This window comes from Herpailurus yagouaroundi, unplaced genomic scaffold, assembly GCF_014898765.1.
Source record: "Herpailurus yagouaroundi ecotype Mexico unplaced genomic scaffold, PumYag 139, whole genome shotgun sequence".
NCBI classification, from domain to species: domain Eukaryota; kingdom Metazoa; phylum Chordata; class Mammalia; order Carnivora; family Felidae; genus Herpailurus; species Herpailurus yagouaroundi.
The window spans coordinates 62,334,085-62,357,228 of NW_024412394.1; the positions used below are offsets into that span (position 1 = coordinate 62,334,085).

At 37.4% G+C, this 23,144-nt stretch overlaps 1 long non-coding RNA gene across 1 annotated transcript in view; it reads right to left on the reverse strand.

Moving 5' to 3' along the window:
- The window catches only part of LOC121029831 (uncharacterized), a 324,524-nt gene extending 302,016 nt beyond the window's left edge, over positions 1 to 22,508 (reverse strand). Inside the window, exon 1 of the long non-coding RNA XR_005789925.1 lies at positions 22,419 to 22,508. This is a non-coding gene — a long non-coding RNA (uncharacterized LOC121029831). The remainder of the gene's footprint in view (positions 1 to 22,418) is intronic.
- Between the last annotated feature and the right edge of the window lie 636 nt (positions 22,509 to 23,144).

The window sequence follows — 23,144 nt, forward strand, 5'->3', positions numbered from 1 at the left end:
AAGAAGAAGAAGAAGAAGAAGAAGAAGAAGAAGAAGAAGAAGAAGAAGAAGAAGAAATGACTAGTTGTTGACCTTTGAGTTGAACCTAAGCAATCGGAGCCGCCCACCCCCTCCCACTCTTCCTTGGAATATGCACTCCATTTGCCTTCTCTGTTCTTAGAAGCCACCCCAAAGACATAGCCTTGAAAACAAATGAGGTATTAAGACCATATGAACAATGTATGTAACTGAAACCAATGAAGGTCATTATATAAACTTTTAAGATTTGGCAAGTAGGTACAGAAATCCACTAGTTTTACAGCTGCTCAAAACAAGCTTCAAAAGTACCCTTGCTTATTAAAACTGTCCCCTATCAATCTGGAGTGGTATGCTTTCTTTGGCTTCTCCTTGACTTCTGTACAGGACCATGCTAAATTGTCCCAATTTATTATCCTCCTCTTCCAACTTGTCTGCCAGCCAGAAAGCTAGCAGAATAATGGACAACTGCACACCTTTTTCTAACTTCAGCTTTTCTTCCAACTTTCTAAGTCAAGTTTTAGCTTCTAGTTGGGCGTCCATGTCTAGGTGACTGCCGACAGCAGGAGCCCGTCCACTGTAGTGACAATTCCTTTCCTTTCTTTGTCACAGTGCACTGTGAAAACACAGCACATGAAAACAGCCAGTGTTTTCCAAGTATCTGCATACCGACACACAGTCCACTGGCACTTATCATAAGAGCCACCACCCCCCCCCACACACACACACACACACACACAGACGTTGGTGGCTACCTTGGGATTTCCCCTGTGGATGCTTTGTTCTCCAGGCTCATTACTTTAGTCTCCTGCCTGACTCAGCAATTGTTGGTTACAAACTGGTCCTAGCTTTGTGGCTGGCAGACAAGTTGGAAGAGCAAGGTAATAAATTGGGACAATTTAGCATGCTGTTCAGGAAAACTGGGATGGCACAAACTGCTACAGATTAAGGTCTGGGCACTTGTAACAAAGCCTAACTGGGATGCTAAAAGATGGAGTCATTGGAAAAATGAGAATGAAGAGGAGGATGTTATGGTGATTGATAGAGAGAAACCAGAAATACCCCATGTTGTCTCATCCCAAATACAAAAGGAAAATTTTAAATAGCAATTATCCCAAAATACTTAAGGGAAAATACATTCTTTCTCTGTCCCTTGAAGTTGTAAATCTTATCATGTCTTTGAAATGTATACACCCCAGGAGATAACCAAAACATTGCCCACAGAGACTCAAGAAGAAAAAAGCACTGGGAGGAGGGAGGCTATTTAATACTCAGACTATTGGAGGTGCAACTGGGTAGCTCAGTTGGTTAAGTGTCTGACACTTGGTTTTGGCTCAGGTCATGATCTCAAGGTTTGTGGGCTCAAGCCCTGCATCAGGCTCCAGGGTGCTGGTGCAGAATCTGTTTGGGATTCTCTCTCTGCCTCTCTTGCTCTACGTTTCCCCTGCTCATGCTCACACACACACTCTCTCTCTCTCAAAATAAATAAATAAACTTAAATAAAAGACTGTTAGAGAAGTTCTCTTGCTCAAAAATCTAATGCACAGCCTTCATAAGATCACAAATACCATGTGAGTGGGTACATGATTTATGGCTAAAGTTTTGGAATGAAGGCTATGGGGTTTCTGTTTGTGTCAGTAGCATGTTTATATATGTCTATGTGCTGCAGGACTTTTTAACACAATACCTGGGATTCATTGTCTCACCACTTCAAATAATTAAAAGGTGGACACAAAACGGGCAAAAAAGAATATAAGATTAGGAAGGAAGAAGAGTAGGAAAGCTCTCTTTACAAAGAAGGGACATTTGAAAGTGAATGCCCACATACAATAGGCAAGGGTCCTTGTTTTATCAGGTTCCAGTTGCCCCACTCTTACCCTCCCCACTCGATCCTTCTCAGGTTTTATCCTTATTGGCTGGATAATTCTAGTTGCTGGGCTGTCCCTTCATGATTGGCTCATTTCCATTGTATGAGGTATGGTCTATGGCCATACCAGTTCCTTGTGGGTCATAGGTTTTATGGTCTACTTATTTTTAGTCAGGTCTTTTGTTAAATTCCTGAAAGAAACCTGAGATGAGTCACCTGAGGGGGTTTGCCACGGTCAGACATTCCCAGCATTGTTCCAAAATATGTCTTTCCCCACCCAGGGACATCAGGTCCTAATCCTTTTCATCTCTACCTATTTTATCCTATTTTTTTCCTATCATATATACATGTATGTTGTATGTATATGATGTTTTTCTACCTCTAGGGGGCATTGCCAAAATTGATTTGTAAAAAAGATAAGGTTTTTTATTTACAAAACTACTACAAATAATAAAGGTGAAAGCAAATGAGTGTATATAAAAAGGTTAAAAAATAGAACATATGAGGTTTTTTTGGATAAGGAAAGATATGACTGGCATGAGGGGGTTTTATTTTTGTTTTTATGTCTGTTTGGTTTTTTGTTTTGTTTTGTTTTTTATTGGTAAAGAAAAAAAAATAATTTAATCCCAAAACAAAATGATGGGGGAAAAAAGGACAAAAACTAAGGAGGTATGAAAATTATAGAGAATTTGTGGAAAAGGAATATTGAAAAAGGAATTTCATGTATAGTCAGGCTAAGATTGGAATGGATTTAAGCTAAAAAGAAAAAATGTAATGTTAAGAGTACACCAATGTAAAATTAGAATTTGGTTTTCTCTCTGTTAAAAGGACAACATTTTCTTATATTTTTGGTCTGCTCTTGATAAGAAATTATAAACAAATGTTTATCTTTAATGTAATCTGCCTGTAAAACAAAGATTCTTTGTTTTGTCTTTATCAGATCATTGACTAAAGAAAAACAGAGTCTTCTCTATTATAAGAGCTAAGTTGCTTACAACTATGTAACTTTGTGCGTATGTTAAATTTCATGGGAAGCATTGTCAAGTAAGAAGTGATGCTAAACTTTCTTTAGGGTGTATATACGTGAAATTCCTAAAAGACTGATATGTCCTGGTATAATGATAATTATACTCTATCATTATGTAATGATAGACCGGTTATAATTTTAAAATGTATGTCACAGATATGACCTAATTCTCTTGTCAACTGCATTATAATAAACTCTTATCAGATTTTTAACCATGGTCATTTTAAAGTCCTTTGTCATTTGCATACCGTTATTATTTGGCTCTGGTGCTTTGGCAAAAAGTATTCTGGCAGAAGTCCTTCATCTTCAAGGAGATTCATGGAAAAGTCTTTGACAAGCACAGTATACTGATAACTAAGATCAATTTGCCTTCATGTGGGAAGGACAATAAGATTCTGTTCAAATGTTTCTCCAAGGCTATTTGCACAGCTCCACCATATGTCATGAAAAGGTAGTCTGCTGTCTATCCCTGCTCTCCTCTGCATCAGTAAAATGGACCCATTGCATTAACAGGTGAAGACCTGCCTCTACTACAGGACATTCTGCAGGCTTTGCTGGAACATATGCAAAGAAAAAGATGGGTGGTAAACCCACTGAAAATTCAAGGCGCAAGCACCACTGTAAGGTTTTGGGAGTCATTTGTTTGGCTAAGATATATGTTGTCCCAGAAGCTATGTTTGATAAGATCCAAACCTATCCAACCAATAAGGATGCAAAGGAGATTCCAGTCTTTGTAGGAATTTGGGGTTTTTAGAGGACTTTTATTTCCCACCCTGTATGGTGCCTCTGCCCCTCATGCTGTGTAGTACAGAAAGAACATGTGTGGAACTGAGAAGCAGAGCAGCAAGTAACCTTTGAGAAAGGCAAATACCAGCAAAGTAGATTAAAACTCTGGGCATCTCCCAACATGACTACCATTTAAATTAGCTGGATCCATGATTCTGGAAGGTATGAGTTGAGCACTGTGGCAAAGACAATGGAAGAGAGGAGTGCCCCTAGAATTTTGGTCCCGACTCTGGAATGGGGCAGAAAGCCAATATACCTCCATAGAGCAACAGCTCCTAGCAGGGTACCCAGGGCTTCTCCAGGTGGAGCCTCTCAGGAAGAAATAAACTACAACAGCCAACAGGCTAAGCTCAGTGAGGTTTGGTGATCGCTCAGGAGCCCTGGCTGTTACTCCTTTGCACTGACAGTTGGGCTAAAGAGACTAACCCTGTGGTTTGGACAACAGGAAGCCACAGAGTTGATGATTCATGAGTGTGCCCTTGTGGAGCTAGGATGTGTGGAGAGACATTTGGGTTCACCTGTAGGACCCTGAGGTAATCCTCATTGTCATTCACATTATGGCTCATAAGGCGCTGACCACCTCTAACAATTCAGAAGCCAATGCCCAGCTTGGATATATGCCCTAACAATTGACCCTTTAGCAGATACAGCAGATTTGATGCATAGAAAGAGTGACTACCTCAATAGTCGGGTGGGATCACATATTACCAACTAGCCAGGTTGCCCTTGAAATATAGTCACTCGGTAGATGCAGTAATCACATATTCTGTGTGTTTTAAACAACATCCAACACAACTGCCAAAGGAGTCTAAGGCCACCCACATGAGTTCCCAACATATGAGGGATTGGCCAATTGATTTTATTGGCTCCTTCCCTCTTAGTGATACTCCCTGATTTGTGTGGACACTGCATCTGGCCTAACCCAAGCTTCCCCTTGATGCCATATAAACCAAGCTGCCAGTATTAGGAGAAGCTGAGTACCATGTGTGAATACTCTCATCAAATCGATAGCAATTTGGGTCACATTTCAAAGGTCATGATATGCAGAACTGGGCAAAAGAACATGACACTGATTGGGGGCTCCATGTACTCTAAAACCTGTAGGTTTGCAGGGTTGGTATAAAGGAAGAATGAGATATTAAAGCAGCAGATTAAATTACTAACAGGTAAAACCACCTTGGCCAGGTAGACTAAAGTACTGTGTTCCAGGCCTTAATACATTTCAGTGATCAAGCAGTAGGGTCTATTGCCCCATATCCCAGACCGGGGACTCCTGCTGAAGCACCTAATATTGTAAAGGTATGGAAGTCACTGGAAACAGCCATTACCCAGACTCTCACTGTGGATCAATGTGCTATGTGGCTGAGAATACCAAGCCCCATCACAAGTGGAAAGAAGTTATCTACTGGAATTTGCACTAGGACATCCCCCTAGGATGAATGAGTTACTCTGTATCCCTAGGTGAGGAGTAACTACTCAATCTCTACTGGGTAGATATTGTTCTGCTGCAAGCTTCACCTGTTAAAACACATTACATTTTGAATGGAACACATATCATTAAAAGAGGAGAGAAAGTAGGGGTTCTGATCTGGCTTATCCCACCTGCCTCTTCTCATGCCTGACAGTTCTCCCTTTCCCAGCCAACATGTATAGTATGTACAACCAGGTCAAGTTCCTAAAGCTGCCACCCTCTCTCTCAAGGCCAGGTGAGCATGTTCTATTTCCCACTGGTATGATCATTTGGCTGTCATCTCTGCTCCCTCTATTGGCCTGAAGGAGGTTACAGCCCCTACTAAATTCACTCAGCGAGCCCTGAATGATAGTCAACAAAGCCTGCCATTACTGGACACTGAGATGTCTCTAATAAGAAAAGCTGTCCTCCAAAATAAGATGGACTTGGACATTATTACTGCCCCACAAGGAGGCATCTGTGCTATTATCCAAGTAGAATATTGTGTAGTCCATACTTGATGAATCTGTTAATGTAGCATTTTTATTAAATCACATGAGGATACAAGTGAACACCTTGGGTGATCTGAACACCAGCCTAGGGGTCTTAGTAAATCAATGGTTCAGAGTATGGGGCTTGTGGGGGAAAAAGTGATCACTGATTTGGGGAATTATTGTCAACCTATATTTTCTATTGTATGTTCCTATAACATCACTATGGCATCTACCTCCAATGCAGCCAGATAGCCACCAAATGAGCCACCTCTAGGCTTATGAAACCCCCTACTGACCTTTCAGGGCACACTATGAAAGAAGCAGGCATGTGAGATTATAAGAGCCAGTCACAAGAGATGGAACATTGAGTGAGGTCATTGAGAAGGTGTTAGTACCGGTTGACCTGTAAGCTGGACCCAGGCAATTGGAGGGTCCTCACCTCTGCCCTTGTTTGAAGGTGCATTCTGCTTACCTTCCCACTCCCAGAAGCTGCCCCAAGGATATAGCCTTGAGACAGAAATGTGGTGTTGAGACTATCTAGATGGTATTCATGACTGAACACAGTTGAGGCATCTAAATAAACTTTTAAGATTTGGAGAGCAAATGCAGCAATCTACTCATCTTTCCACTGCATAAGACAAGCCTGGTATGTAAGTTTCCTTGCCTATTAAATATGTTATCTACCAACATGGAGTGGGTCTTCCCTTTTCTTTGGCCTCTCCTTGCCCTCTATGTATGAGGCCAGTTTACAAACCAAGAGTGGGAACTGCTAGAAAAAGAGCATGGCCTCAGATAGTGGCAGGCATTCTGTCCAATACACTGGGAAATGTCCAATTAAGAAAGAGGAGATCTTGAAAAGAGAAATGTATTGGCAGCCACAACAGGCAATAAATAAGCATGCCACATTGAAGGGGCTGTATGTAGTAGGGGTAGAATAGACAGGAGTTAAAAAATCAAGGGTCAACTGAAAAAGGGGAAAATAAAAAAGTAAAGATGGAAATAAGCACCACAGGTAGGGAGGGTTAATTGATAAAACTCTCAATTCTGGGCTCGATCTACTTCTTTCTCTTATCTATATATTACAAGCTTTTTAAAGTATTCACAGCAGAAGGTTCCAAAATGCCTTACAATAAATTTGTTTAGCCACTCATCTATGGACTATAAACATGACAGTATGATTCCAGCAGCTGTTAGTTCCAGGGCTCTTCAGACCCCAGTTGTTATTTCCATTCACAGAAGGTAATTGATTCTAACAAAAGTTTTAGTCTACAATGCACTCCCAATTTTTAACTGTGTTTACTAGATAGTATGAATAGTTGTCAGGGGGATTTCCTGGCCAGAGACTGAGATGATCTCTTTTCACTATTTATATATTCACTAACTAGTGGGATTATATGTGATTTTTTTCAATGTTTTTCAAGTAAAAATTTTTAAAAACAAGAAATTTAAGTGGTAATCATTCTGGACATGGGCATAATTTCTGAATGTATATTTAAATACAAGACATTTTATACATAGGGGTTACATCATTTTGAGTATTTTATGACTGAGTATGAAAGGCTTGTTCTTTATCACGGTGTAATCCCCACCTTACCCTGAATGAAAAGCTCAGAGATGGGCACTAGAAGTACAGTATTACCACTGAAAGACAGAAAGGAAGGGAAAAATGGTGCTCATTTGAACACAAATATGTTTTACAAAGATTTTGGTAATGAATTATAAGGAAATAATTAATATTGTAAAAAGATGTACTTGTATTTTTACCCTTAAAATATTTTAATCCTCTTGGGGCACCTGGGTGGCTCAGTTGAGCATCTGACTCTTGATTTCTCAGCTCAGATCATGATCCCAGGGTGGGGGGATCAAGCCCCACCTGAGTTCTGTGCTGAGTGTGGAGCCTGCTTAAGATTCTCTCTCTCTCTCCCTCTCTCTGACCCTGACCTCCACTTGCAGGTACATTCTTTCTCTCTCTCTAAAATATAAATAAATAAATAATAAATAAATAAATAAATAAATAAATAAATAATTTTAGCCCTCTTATAATAAAAATATGGCTTCAAATTATAGTTCTTACTGGAGTTTGAGAAAATACATATTTGACTTCATGCTATTTTGGTGACTGAATTATAAATCAGGCAAATATACAGAGGCATATTATAATTGCAGATGGGTACCTACCTACAACCACAGTGCAATTAGACATTGTTTTACTTGAATAATTATTTCTAATTAGAATAATCTTCCCTTGTATTCCCATTTAGTCAAAACATACTATTTAATGTTGGATAGAACCAAAACTTAACACTGAGGGGGAAATTGCATTCTATTAAATCAAAGGAAGGTTAAAACCAAAAATATTTTTCTTGTAGCTGAAACAAAATTTTAAAAATTATAACATAATTGCTGTGCTCTTAAGAAAAATGCATTCATTGTTCTTCCCAAATAGCAAGTTATTTATGGAATATATTCTTGTTATTAACATTTATAATAATTGATAAAAGATTTTTTAGTTTATAAATACCATGCAAAGATTTTGGGAGGATTAAATGCAACATTTAATTGAGTAAGTTTTTATGAAGAGCTGTTGTTACATATTATTTAGATCTTATATATCATCTGATATATATAATATGCATGATTATTGAAAGCTGGATGTTTACAAAACCATACAAAAGAACATAGCAAAGTCAAGAGACAAAAGGATGAATCATCACTGCAGTCCAGCAGTTCCAGGACTTAGAAGAATGGTAATAAGCTTTTTCTTTCTGAACGATAAAGAGAGACAGAGACAGAAGAATTTGGCTCTGCCTTCTCCCACAAAGGACAAAAATAAAAACAAACAAAACAGGCCTCTGGTTAGGATATGATGTGAATTCTTGGTAAAGACAACCAGATTGAAGAACAGGAAATCTTTCTATCTGCCTTCGAAAATAATTAACTCAAATACAATTCAGATAGCTTAGCAGGCATAACCTATTTCTAGGTAGTAGAAAGCTATGGGAAATAAGAACAAATGTGCCAGAATTTGAACTTCATACACACATTAAGGGAATCAAAATTCATAATTAATCAGAGGTATTTGCAGATTGATTTTTTTTAGTAAAAACATTTAAAAGTACACGATATAAGGCCTGAAAGAACACACAATAGACACTGTAGTAGAAGAGTTGGTAGAGAGTTATTACTTTGGTTAATCGATTATTTTGTAAAAGTACTTTTGAGCTATCATAGTGGCTTGTCTATTGTGTGATGCAGAGAACATCCTGGAATCCCAGTGAAGCTAGAAACACAAGACTAGAAAACCCTAAATAATATCCAGTAACTGTCATGAGAATAGACAAGAAAAAGAGTTTCCTAAGGACCCCACAGAAAATTTAGAGTTTTTTTCCTCCTCTAACACACTGTTCACGTGCTCTAGTGACCTTGAAGGTCATTAAGTAGGCTTCATTAGAATACATATCATCCAAATTTTATCCAGTGGCTCTAATACCTGGCTAGGCATCACATGGGAGCTGAATAAACTGACTCACTCTTTATGGCTAAAACCCTATGAAAGTATCATAAGGAAAGTTACTTGAAAGCCCAGATGAAAAAATGTGTTTTTCACCCAGACTCTACATTTTATGGGCATCAGAAAAAAAAATATTCTTGAGGTCACCAAAAGCAGTTAAGAGCTTATAGCCTTCATCAAAATCTCTCACCAGCAGATAACACCTGTGGGTACTCTCCATCTGTCTCAGGGTGGCATTACATCATTGTGCTCAAACACAGGTATAAACATGGTTTCTGCCCTCTGGGCCACATGTAGACCACCTTTACAATCTCTTCTAATGAGAGACTTTAATTATACATAGCTCTTACTAAAGAGTTACCTCCCCAATCTGAGAGGAGTCCGTTGGAAGCTGATCAACCAAAACCATAGGCAACTCCTAAAAAGGCTGAGTGCCCCTGACTCTCCTTGCAATAGCTACACTGATTCTCTTGGCAACTTTCAGACCAGCATAACACACCATGCTGCCCACCTATGAGTCCTGTTATTGATCAGTGCCAAGAGATAAAGAATCCTGATGTTCTCTGTGTCATTATTATCATACCTACCACTCCTTCCTTTTCTCTGAAAAAACTATTTATTTTATCCTCCAAGTGTTCTACTAGGTTCTTCTTCAGGCTTATGTCATTATATGAGAACCCCCTTGTTCCCAAAATCTTCACCAAGTATCTGTTCACCACCATGTCATAACTGATACCAGCTCCTCCATAGCCTCAGAAGAGAAAGTTCGGTAGCTCACTAAATTGAGAATTACGAGGTGAGATTAGCATTTCTCAGCATCCCTCTTCTTTTCCAGCACTATCTCTAGCCATTTACCCCTCCACCTTCTTATATAAAAAAAGAGACATCCTTAGAAGCTCTTGCCTTTCAGCTGTACCACACTGCCTCGCTTCACCCTTAGTGAAGATTGATAGAATATCTTCCTCTTTACACTTGTACCCTCAATAATACTGAATGACTCCAATGCCCATGGGAATAGCCAATCCCACTGTGTTTTTCTTTGCATCCTTGATTTCCTAACCTCTAAATAACTTAATGTCCAGTCCACTTCAACTACCTATCATAGTGCCATAGAAAAATTCAGTTAAAATCCAGGACTGCTTTACCTCTGAAATATTGAATCAAAATATCCTATTCCCTTACCATTATATGACTCCCACATAGTTTTATGTCCATACCTGTTCTTCAAACTCTTGATGTTCAAAACATTATTCCCTTTACTTCTAGACTCTACAAATTACTTTACTAATAATCTTTACAAGTAGTCTCTACCAATAACCTTTGCTAATCTACCAATAACTTGACTGCTTCCCTCGTCTACCACCCTCTGAGTTGTGTAACCCATCCCTTTGTAATGCTCTTCCCAAGTCCAACTTCCTTACCCCTTTACCTTCCGTTGTTTTAGGCCAAAAGATATCAAAAACTTGAATCAAAATATATACCTTTTCCAGGAAATCACACAAACATGTAAATTAATGCCACTAATTTATTGTTTCTAGCCTCAGCAGCAATCTGTTTTCCTAATTAGTAGTCCCGCCTATTTACCATCTAGACTTTCTTCTGTCCTAAAAACAAATGTGACTCTGACCATTTTCCTCCTCAGTGTCAGTGGTTGGCCTTCCTTTCCACTCCACAGAAACTTTTTAAGTAATTTTATTCAGATGCATCCCTTCAATTAATTAAATACTGATAACTCCCACAGAGAAATTCTGAGATCTGATCTCCTAACAGAGCTCCTTGGGTTAACATTCAGTTTTCTTCCAGATATTTCCACTTAGCAATCCTCAAACATGTCAAATGCAGTAACTCTAAAACTGAACATCTTTTATCCCCATGTGTATTATATTTTCTACAATTCTTATCATCTACCAAATTGTTCCAAATTGAAAATCAGTCATAATCTTTGGTTTTTCATTCTCATCCTTAAACTTCATCTAATCAATCACCATTGGTTCTATCTTCTGAATAGTATTGTATCAATTTCTATTTATGTTAATTACCCTGGTTCAGTCCACCATTACTTTTTCCCTAAATTATTGGCAGACTACTACACCAGACTACTACATTTTATCTGATGCTCCAATTTATATCTGGAGCCATAATCCAAACATCATTTTAAAGATGAAAATCTAATTCCATCACTCTCTTTCTTAAAATGCTTAACTGCTCCCCATTATCCTCTGGATAATGTCTAAGTAAATGTCCATACTACTACTCATGGCTCTTCTTTAAATGGCACTCCTTACCATTTAAGAATCATTTATCTGTCTCTTGACCCTATTTTTATTCTGTGCTTCAGGAGGGACCACCGACTCTCTTTCCTCAAATTATAGAAACACTTTATCCCACCCCTTGTTTTCCAGCAATATTCCAGAAATAGAATAGCTGATTTATCACCTGATTACCTCTTTCTTAACCTTATATTTGTTGCTATTTCCACTATACAATGTATCCCTGAGCATCCCTGTGGAGACCTAAACCCAGATTAGTGCATGAAAGCACTAGTCCTATGTACTTCAGGGACACACCCTATAATAGATTCACTATAGTATGTATTCCCCAAATTATTACTTGCTTATTTGTCTGAATCACATGATATGACTGAATGTTTTTAAAAGGCAGAGACAATATCTGTCATATTCATCTGCATATGCCAATAAATAGTATATATGATATTATTTGTTGGAAATATAAATAAATGACTGAATGGATATATGACATGTCTTGAGACAGTTACCAAGTGTTTGGCAAGGCCTTATGCAGCAGATGACTTTTCTTTGGAGAGCTTGGGTGAAGCCATTCAGTGGGATGCTGCCCCTAGTTGATAGAAGGTTGATTTTGGTTTAGTTATCCATTTCTAGTCTAACCACCTGTGTCCTACATAATGGGATCATGTGTTATAAGCAGGCAAATTATACACAAAGACTCACAAGACAGACATGATAAGCCTAGATATTTGCTTACATTCAAGCTTCTTAAAATATGGTGATGCAAATGATAGGTAACTTGCTTAGTCTGTCAAATGCATTGTTAATCAGGCCTCCACTTAGAGGTTCATTCTTCTAAAGAGCTCTTCATGATTCCTATTTCCAAAACTTAAAGAAGCTAACTCTCATAGACATATTCTGTGTTTTTGTCATGAGCTGTTTACAAGAACAGGCTTCATCTTGCGTACTCAGTGCCTACTGCAGTTAATGGAGAAAAGTAAATGCTTAATGTATTTGTGTTGCACGTTGTATGAAGTAAATGATCATATGAATAAAGAAACAAATTCCTAAATCAAATCATATGAAAATTATAAAAGGTCACAATAAATTTTTATTTTATTTTATTCTTTTCCAAATAAATGTCCACCCAAGAGGATGGGTGGGTGACTATTTTACTGATCCACTAACAAACTCAGCTTTCCAAAAAGCAAATGAGTCTCTCAGTTATGTATATCAATATAAGTCATTGCTTGAACGCAATCAGCTATTTGATTTTCAGCACAGTGCTCTGCACAGAGTAAGTGCTTATTGAGTTAAATTAATGGAATAGTTGAACTACATTGAATTTGATTTAGGTAGATTATCTCCACATGAGATTACTGAAAAAGAAGACTAAATCATGAAATTCTGATGTTTTCTTATCCCATGAACTGAACCATACATACATAATTAACAAAAATTAATAACATAGCTTGTGCTGGAATCCACACTGTATAAGCTTTTTATTTTTAACATATCTATAAATTGGGGAATATGCCTCCCCTGTAAAAATTGTTCTTAATGAATTATTCAAAGTAGATTGAGCCTCTGTTACTTCTTAAAATTGTAAACAAAAATGAGAATCAATAGTAGTTCTTCAAAATCAACTTAAAATAATAATCGTTTTTTGGAATATCTGATTATTTCTTAGCAAACTGATAAGAGTTCTCCTCTATAACGGTGCCACTAACGTAGTAAAAAAGAATATGGCTCCCCAAGTTAAAATATATTTAGTGACAGATGGTCAGATCTTTTTTTTTACATGTAGGGGACACATACTGTATAATAACTGAACTGTATGTAAAATTTCTTTTGCTCTTCACCCAGTGGCAGAAAGGTCCATAAGGAACAGATGTCTGTTTCTCCTGATTAAAGTGAGAGATATTTCTGAACAATTTTTGAAGTGCATTTTTATGCAAAAATGTTCTAAGAATATGATAATTGATATGCTTAAAGTATTCTTCAATGTCAATACTTGTACAGAGATAGAGATGCCCTCTAGATACCCTTAAGTCTGATCCATTTCTATAATATAAATACCATGCAATAAAGATGCTAAATGGTATGATGTTCATTTTTCCCAATTTTCCTTATAATTACTACTCAGTGTTTATACCTGAAGAGCTTTTAGAAATATAATGAAGAAAGAGGCACCTGGGTGGCTCAGTCGGTTCAGCAACTAACTTCACCTCAGGTCATGATCTCATGGTTCGTGAGTTCAAGCACCTGCATGGGCTCCATGCTGACAGCTCAGAGCCTAGAGTCTGCCTTGGATTCTGTGTCTCCCTCTGTCTCTCTGCTTCTCCCCTGTTTGCATTCTGTCTCTCTCTCTCTCAAAAATACATATTAAAAACAATTTAAAAAAAAGAAATACTAATGAACATACTAGTAAAAAGCTAGTACTGCTATTTAAAATATTGCTACTTCTTGATAAATAGTATATTAGTTCAGACCCATGCCTATTTGCTTGACTGTCACCTCCCCTTCATCAGAAATAATCCCTTTTTTTCTCTTTTTGAATATCTTCTTTCACTAAAGATTCCAGTTTCACTAAGAAACAGTTCAGGAATTATATTTTCCAAGAGAATTTGAAGTGGTTTTTACTGCTCTAAAACTAAGTCCAGAAGTGCTTGCTCCTCCTGAGACACGGTCCATAGACATGTCCCCAAATACTCCAGGGAGACAGCAGATCTGTTCACCTGGTTCATTTCTGTTCACACTTTCCACGCTGTGAGGTTCTCTATGCTCCCAGGGTAATGACAATTGCCATGTAATTCAGAGGAAGGTTTGACGTTCCTTTCAGTTTTACTTCTTGGTGGCTTAACCCTGTTATTATTACATTTTAGATGGAAGTTTGCAAATAGGTGGCTCTGTATTCCATACTTGTACCATTTCACTCTGTGCTTTCGAAACTGGACCCCTGCCCGATTTCCCATTGATCCAACAGAAGTAAATTGGTTTTCTATGGTCCTGTTTGGATGTGATTTGTTTGTTAACTTCCTCTCCAGGGTGGTTGCTTCTGTCCTGGTTTTACATCAGCACATTACGTGGCACTAAATCTAACCACAGTGAAATTTCTTGTGTGAAATTGATTTATTTTTAAGACATTGATAAAAAAACTATTCAATTTGTGTTTAAGTCTCTGCTTCACTTGAATAGTTTAGTATATCTGTGTATTTTTTTTCTTGGGCATAAATTACACATTTCAATTTTGTTATATTCTGACTTCTCACTACATGTATAGACAGAGCCCATCAGAATAGTATCTTAATAAATGCCTGACATTTAGAAAGTGCTCTGTAAATATATTTGTGACTTACATAGCATATTTTTTTTGAATTGAAGATCTCATTTAATATGATACTTCAAAAAATTAGCTCAAGGGCATATTTTATAATTTATCCCTAGAAGACTCTATGTTCCTGTTCCCTGTTAAAAAAAAAAAAAAAAAAAGGATAATCTTATACAAACAAGCCTTCCTACTTGGAGTCCCATTTTGCTTTTGGTGTTCTTCAGGTTTGCATAGCAACAGAACAACACTGTTCTCACAACCCATGCTCTCAATCCAGACATCCTTAGCATTATTCTTCAGACAGACAGTATAATGTCAAGGTAAAATCAAAGCTTTGGTTTAGTTCTCACAAGTAATAACAACTACATTAGAACTTATTCATCTATCTTGCAAATGTCAAGTTTCTTTGACATCAACTTAACTACCATTCCAACTTCAGAAACTTCAAAAATGTCAACAAGAAAACACTGTTTTATGAATGCTTAGGTGTCTAAGTCTCCTACTGATATTAATGAGCTTAAACTATTTTTGGCTTTGGAGGGCTTTGGTGGGCAGGGCTTGGGGTTGGTAAACAATTTTCTTACAAACTTCCCAACACAATGCATTCTTTTCAGGATCATCAGGAGCGGGTAATAAGCCCATTCATTTTTAGTACTAAAAGGAATTAAACACTTTATAGTTGCTGTTTCATTATGTTGGCCATTTGTATAGTCATTGACATCAATGACTACTGGTTAAATCATACAGAGATTACCTCTGTTCTTCATTGCATAAAAATATAGGTAGAGAAAATGGATCTGTCTATACATGCAGTAAAATTTCAGAATTTGATAAAAATTAAAATGTGTAATTATGCCCAAAATCAAATACACCAGATACAATAAAATATCAAGGTAAGTGAGGCAGAGGTGGTATTTTTGTTTGTTTGTTTGTTTTTAACTTTTCACCTTGTATGTCTATCAGTGCCTTAAAAATGAGTCAGGTTCACACAAGATAATGTGATTCCAATAAAACTCCAGGGAAGTCATTATTATTATTAATTATTATTATTATTATTATTATTATTATACAGAGATAACGCTTGATTTTAAAGTGCACATATGGAAATATATACTGACTGGAAAAGTAGAAAACCTTGACAAAAGAAAAACAATGAGGAGCTACACAGAGAATTATTTTCAAATGATTGTTAGCATGTGAATAGTTGTTCAACTAGAGGGACACATAAAGAAACACAAACTAAACTGGCTCTGAGATAGAATGTTTCCTCTCATATTGGCAAACTTTCAAAAGCTTAACGATATACTTTGTTAGTGAAGATACAGGAAAATCAGCACTCTGAAACACAGGATTACACATCAGTGCAATTTAACGGAAGAGAATTTGGCAGCAGCTAACAAAGTTAGATAGCCATTTACCTTTAGTCCAGCAATCCCACATTAAAATTTTCAGTGAAGATATGTTCTACTAACATAAAACAATGTATTCACAAGAGCATTCATTGTGGAATTATTTGTAAAAGTGAAACATTGGGAATAGTCTAAATGCTCACATATGAGATCTCTGGTTTTGGCCAAATGAAAAAACTAGGGCTGAAATAGCATCCTACCTAAAAGAAATCATTTTAATTAAATTAAAAATAATCAGATCAAATATATAAACCACAGTTTTCAATATACTAACTATTGCACAACAAAGGACAGTGATTCCTAAGAGATGGTATATTAGTCAGGGTCCTCCAGAGAAACAGAACTAATAGGAGATGTGTGTGTGTGTATACATCTATCTGTATCTAAATTTATAACTATATCTATTTATTGAGAGAGAAAGAGAGAGAGAGAATTTATTACAAGGTATTGGTTCACATGATTATGGAAGCTAAGAACTCCCACCATCTGCTGGCTGCAAGCTGGAGATCCAGGAAAGCTGGTGGTGTAGGTCACAGTCCTAAGAGGCCTAGAGTCAATGGTGAAGGTTCTCATTGAAATCTGAAGGCTGGATAGCCAGGAGCATGAAGTAAGGGCAACAGGTTGATGTCTCAGCTGAGTCAGTCTGGCACAGACCAAATTCAACCTCTCTCCACCTTGTTGCTCTATCCAGGCCCTCAGCTGATTGGATGACGCCCACCCACATGTAGGAAGACATACCGCTTTGCTGAATCCACCTAATTCTAAATGCTAATTTCATGCAGAAACACCCTCACAGACATACCAGAAAGAAATGTTTAACCAGATATCTGGGCACCTTATGGGTCAGTCAAGTTAATACATTAAATTCACCATCATCGATGGAAACCACATGAAATGAACACTACAACTGCTCTGGCTGGCTGCGGGGAGTTTCCAGGTCCTGGCACAGGGAGGAGGTACTGAGGTGGAGCCCAGCAGACTCTCTCTGCTGAGGAGATACGGCTGAGCATGGGGGAAACCAAGGTGATCAGAGTTCACAGAACAGTACAGAGAAGTGACAGCTACACAGGAACAGAATCACAGAAGTCTAAAGTGTCCTCTGAAGCATTTATCAAAGTACTAGTCACTATATATGTGAAAGGAATCCACCTGAGGTGAGAGAAAGAAGCATCTCACATAATTAGAGGGAATAGTGGCCAGCACTCACACAGGCTGGGAATAAGGCATGTCCTCACCAGGAAGACTCATAATTCCTGGGACGCTGGATACAGTACGCAAGAAGGTCTTACCTTCAGAGATGGAAAAAACGAGCCCTAGACTGAGCACTGCTCCAGATCCTCCCAATGAATCATAAAAGTATAATCCAAAAGTATCAAACTGTTTCCAAATAACATGACTACATCCCAGACCAAATGTCAGAAAAGAACCCTGAATGTTGGCTCCAGATGCTTGAGAGGTTCAGAATTAGGAGAAAGCAGCCCAGCCAGCAGATATCACGAACACACTCATACTTCTAAAGTACATAAAAAGGTAAGTGCTTGCCATAGAGTTCGGTCCACCCATTCTGCCCATTTTCTCCATAGCCAGTCTTCTGAATCTTACACTAGGCTCACTTTCATGTCAACTTGGATGAACTTACCTTGCTCAACCTTATTGTTGTGCCCAGGTCAGGACTGTCACATGAACTCTCCTGCCTTATTCCAACAATTGCGGACCAATTTATGGACCAACTTCTTATCTAACATTGAATCTAATATTGAGAACAGAAACTGAATAAAATCCAATACAGTATTTGTATCTAGTGAGGGTTCAATAAAAGTTAATGGGTTTGAATTTAATGTATGTTAGCTAAGTTTTTGTTTTTGTTTTTTGTTTCTGTATCACCAAATAGCTTCCAAGTGTGTCCATTTTTGTGGCTAGAAATCTGCTGGTCCTACTTGTAAGAACACAGATCTTTTCTAAAGCACTGGGATGGCGCTATATTTCTTTCAGCTGGGCTACAGCTGACTGCATGAGATGTATACACAATCATAGAGGTGGCAGTAACTTTAAACAAACACAAGTGGAAAACCAAAATGAAATGGGAACCACAAAGTAAGAGGTCTTTGCAGACAAACAATTCACTCACAGCAGGATTCATATTGGTTATATGACATTGGTCTATATCAAGCAGGGTTCCTGAAAATACTTTACACTCCAGCTATCTATCACACATGCCAATAGCCCAAGACAAGAGAAGGTACGGGAGAAGAGGAAAAATAAGGCTGTTCCTAAAACATTCTTAAAAAGTCTATGGTTCTTATGGCAAGAATTATCTTCATAACAAAGGTTTCTAAACATTAATCATGCTTTGCTTTGCCTTCTTATCAGAAAATGGGGCAGATAGATATTTCTTATTGTTTTCTCAGAACTCAGATGGAAGGAAAGATATACGAAAACATGAATACCAGACTGCTTCTCTTCACCATTTACTAGTGCTGCTATTTTGTGCCTATATCAAAGATGTCTATGTGATTTTTATGATTTTAGTGCTGACATCAGAAAGATGAATGCCTCTGAGAAGCCTAGGCATACAGGGAAGTCTGCACTGAAAACTTATTTATTTTCAATTAAGACAGTATAAGAGATCAGTTTTGATATGTTTGTTTGTATATTCTTAAAACACTGGGTGAAACTACACCTAAGGTAGAAATTACCACAGGCAATTGTGATCCCACATGCATTTTTCTTTAAACTCAGCAGGACTCACTTCTAAAATGCATAGCTTTTGAAAGGAATCAATTATACCACAGGTCAAAACAAGTCTCTCAAATACAAAGATGATAGAATTTCTCACTCAGACATAAGAAATTAATCATGCAACATGAATGCTAAATACATAGAGTGTCCTAAATATTTGAGCTGCCTCCTCCCAACAGATGAAACAGTGACATGGCTATTACAGTTATTACTTGTATAGGACTCATCGTATCTACTCAATCAATACATGATGATTGACTATGGATCGTTGCTATCTGGACCATTCTTTACTACTGCTCCAAGACAAATCCATGGAATAGGTTGGAATATATTTTATATATCTGGGCAGAAAATATCTCTTATTAATGGTTCTTAAAGTTGGGTTAATGTCATCGAGCTTCAACCAGACCCTGGCATCAACACCAAGGAGACAAGAGTGATTGTTCTATTTAGGCAATGGTTTAATCTTAATGTGCACTGGAATTACTTGGAGGTGATTGCTGGGCCAAATTCAGCCCTTCCTCAGGGTTTTTGATTAGGTAAGTGTTATGGATTGAGTGTGTCCCTCTCAAATTCATATTAAGGAGTTGAAAACCTAACCCATATTTTGATGGTATTTTGAAGATGGTCTTTGGGAAGTAATTGGGGTTCAATGAGGCCCTAAAGCTGCAGCCTAGTCTGGGTATGGATTATGTGGGGAAAGTGCACTTACGACAAGAAATACCAGATAGTCCCCCTCCACACAGCACAAAAAGGAGAGGTCATGTGAGTACTTGGAATAATGACAGCCACCTGCATGCCAAGAGAAAAGGCCTCAGGATAATGCCTGCTTTGCTGGCAGCTTGATCTTGGACTTTCTAGCCTCCCGAAATGCAACAGACAAATTTCTGTTGCTTAAGCCACCCAGTCTGTGGTACTTTATGATAGCAACCAAATAGACTAATAGAGTAGGTCTGGAAATTTGCATTTCTTATGTCTTTCCAAATAATGCTGCTGCTGCTGGTCTGGCAATCACTTTTGGCAACCACTGGCTCAAACATTAATGTAAACACAAGTCACCTGGGGATCATGGTGAAGTCCAAATTTTGATCCAGAAACAGAAACAGAAACAAGACAACTGTGGCTGTACTACAAATAACTGGGGAGAGGGGTAAAAGTTATGCTTAAGTGTGGCATTATTGTTATAATTATTATTTGATTACACATAAATTACCTTGTTCTTAACAACTCAGAGTTTTACCTTTTTGTCTTCATGTCAGGGTTGTCAGATAAAATACAGGACATGCAGCTTAATTTTAATTTCAGAAAAACAACTTTTTTTTTAGTGTATCATATATTATTGGGACATACACTTAAAAATTTGTTGCCTATCTGAAAAAAAAAATAACTGGTTGCCCTATAATTTTTTATGCTAGATCTGGCAACCAACCCTATATAGAAAACTTCTTTGGATTTTCTCTTAGTTGTTTCTCAGCAATAGCTTGGGATACTTGCTGGCTCAACACATCTTAGAAATACCTCTATCACACCCACCTAGGCATGGAACACACACATACCCATTATGGGGTATGGAGTACATACTACATATATTGCATATTCTTCTAAGTGCTGGGGATATCATTTAAGTGAATAAGGCAACTTTCTTTTCTTGTACATATACTTAATGGCACACACGGAACACATATAAATTCTGCATGGATCAACAGCCAGGGGAAGTGCTGTACATCCATCAATTCACTTAATCCCAATAGAGTAACATCATTACTGACATATATTACTTCAAGATAATAAGAAATAGGTCTTATTAACTTCATTGTTATTGCGGTTCAAAAGAGGAAGAAATTGTGGCTTAGGGAAAGCAAATAAGTTGCCTGTTGCAACATAACAATTAAGTGGCTGAGTCAAGAGTCAATGCATCTGTGTGACTTGAGAGCCAGCATATGTTTATATGCCCTACTGACCTCCCCCTAAGAATTCAAACCCAGCACATTTTCTCATTTGTGGTTTAAATATTAGCTTTATTTTTTATTATGTTGTTTTGTTTACTAGTTTTTGGTTTGCTTTGTGACTTTTAAGTTAAGAAAAAAGAGAGAAAACAGAACTTCCTTAAAATGCAATTTCATAATTACTATTAATTGCTCATTTGTTATTTGTTCAGGGTATCTTATAAAGGACTCTGCTTCAATATTAGTTTTACATTGAACCCCACATCACACCCAAAAGAAGACAGACTTATGGTCTTTAGATCATGAGATTTCTCTAGGGTCACATGGAAGCGTCAGAACTCCCCCTCCCCACAAAGAGTGACTGTCATGCTTTTAGGAAAAAAAATTCTTAAAAATGAATATATCTTCAAGGTAATGCTTATAAATTGATTTTTGAAGAATTTATGGTCTTAAAATTCTACCATAAATCCCCAAACCACAACATTTTATTATGGAAGTAGCAAGAGTAGAGTTCCCCTATTCTTTATAATTTTATCATTAATTTGTTGCAGTACTTTCCATTCTTGAATTGTGGCTGTTTAACAAAAAAGCTGCAAAACTTTTGGGGTTATTTATTGTTGGGTGACAGCATGTACCATAGCTAGATAAACTGTGGTTTCACCAGTGCTTTGGATTTCAATGTAGCATTAGAGCTCCCGGACTCCAACATTTAACTTGATTTATGGTTTGTGATGTAAAAATACTAGGGCTCAGATGGCTTTAAGTGACTTTGAAAATTAAGTAAAGAAGAAAATGTAAAGACTAATCTAAACTTGCTGTGAAATATTAATTATGCATTTCAAGTAAAGGAAGTAAGCAAGCAATAATTTAATTTGTGACATAAAATAAATCCCAAACTGTACTCTTTGCTGAAGGCATTTACTAAATAAACGCTTGATTTTTGAGTCACAAAGGAACTGAAGTTGAAACCATTAGTTACTGTATTCTGAGCTGTTTATTAAACATTTTCTCCCAGATATCTGTTTAAGAAAAAAATCGGTTTGAAAGGTGAGTTAGGGTGGAAAAACAGCTCAGACCTAAAGGAAGAGAAGCATCTTTTAAAAGTGTGCCAGGTGAAGCTTCTTAATGATCCATGAGCTTGTAAGATGACAGCTGTGGCTGCTGAGTCAGGGTAGAAGAAAATCTAAATGTAAGAGCAATTGTAGCCTTTATTAATGACCTGCTAGGAACTTGGGCAAACTGCCAGGGCCAGGGATGCAGCAAAACTTCTCTGATAACTGAGCATTCCAAACCTCCTAGATATAAATTTCTCCAAACTCCCTAAACCAGAAATAATATCCTCAGCATTTTGAATTAGGCAAGACACACAGGCATGTTATCCATATTATATTAATCTTCGAAATGTATTGCCCAAGGGGGAGACATGAAAGGGAACAGATTATCTCTACTGAGGGAATTAACATTTGAAAAGAAAAAAGGTTTTAAAAAAATGCGTCAGAGACAAACACAGACACATCTTGAATCTGCAAGATTTGAAGTTTGCTTTTCCTAGCTGGGTGCACAAAAACACGGTCATAACACAAATATTTTGCCATACCTGTTAAAAGAGCTTCTTTACTTTTTCTTAAGATCTCAAAGTTATGGTAGATGCATCCCTCAGAATTTGGATGGCAGGAATATCACTTTTCTTCTGTCAAAGATGAAGAAAGTTGAATTACCCCAACTTGTTCATTGGACATAAGAGGAGGCTTTAGTTTATCAATTGTTAAGATAAAATAACAGTAACTTTGAATTTATTAATAGGTCAAGTTCTTGGGCTAAGTCAATTTTGGTGAAGTTGAATATTTCCAGGAAGCATTTGGAAATTTCTACTCAAAGATGGGTATTTATGAAACCAGCATCAAATGTAAACTACTTGTATACAAAGGAATGAGACAGAGAAAAACCTAGGAGTAAGAAAAAAACATTTCCTAAAGTGGTTCTAATAATGTGGCTCCCACATTAGCAGCACAAACATTACCTGGCAAAGTGTTTTAGAAATGCAAATAACCAGGACTAACCCACCCCCAACCTATTGAACCTAGCAAACCAGAACTGGGAGGAGGAGCCAGGCTTCCACAGTTTAACTACCCCAACAGGTGATACCAAAGCAGCTCAGTTCAGGAACACTTACTTGCAAAATTTCTAACTTTATCTAAGGTGAAAATATCCAGTTTTTACTTATGCAAACAAATGAGCAAAAATTCACCTCAAATGGTGTCATCTTTCTTTAGCCCACGACATAGTTCTTTAATGGTGAGATAAAAGTAATTACAAAAAAGAA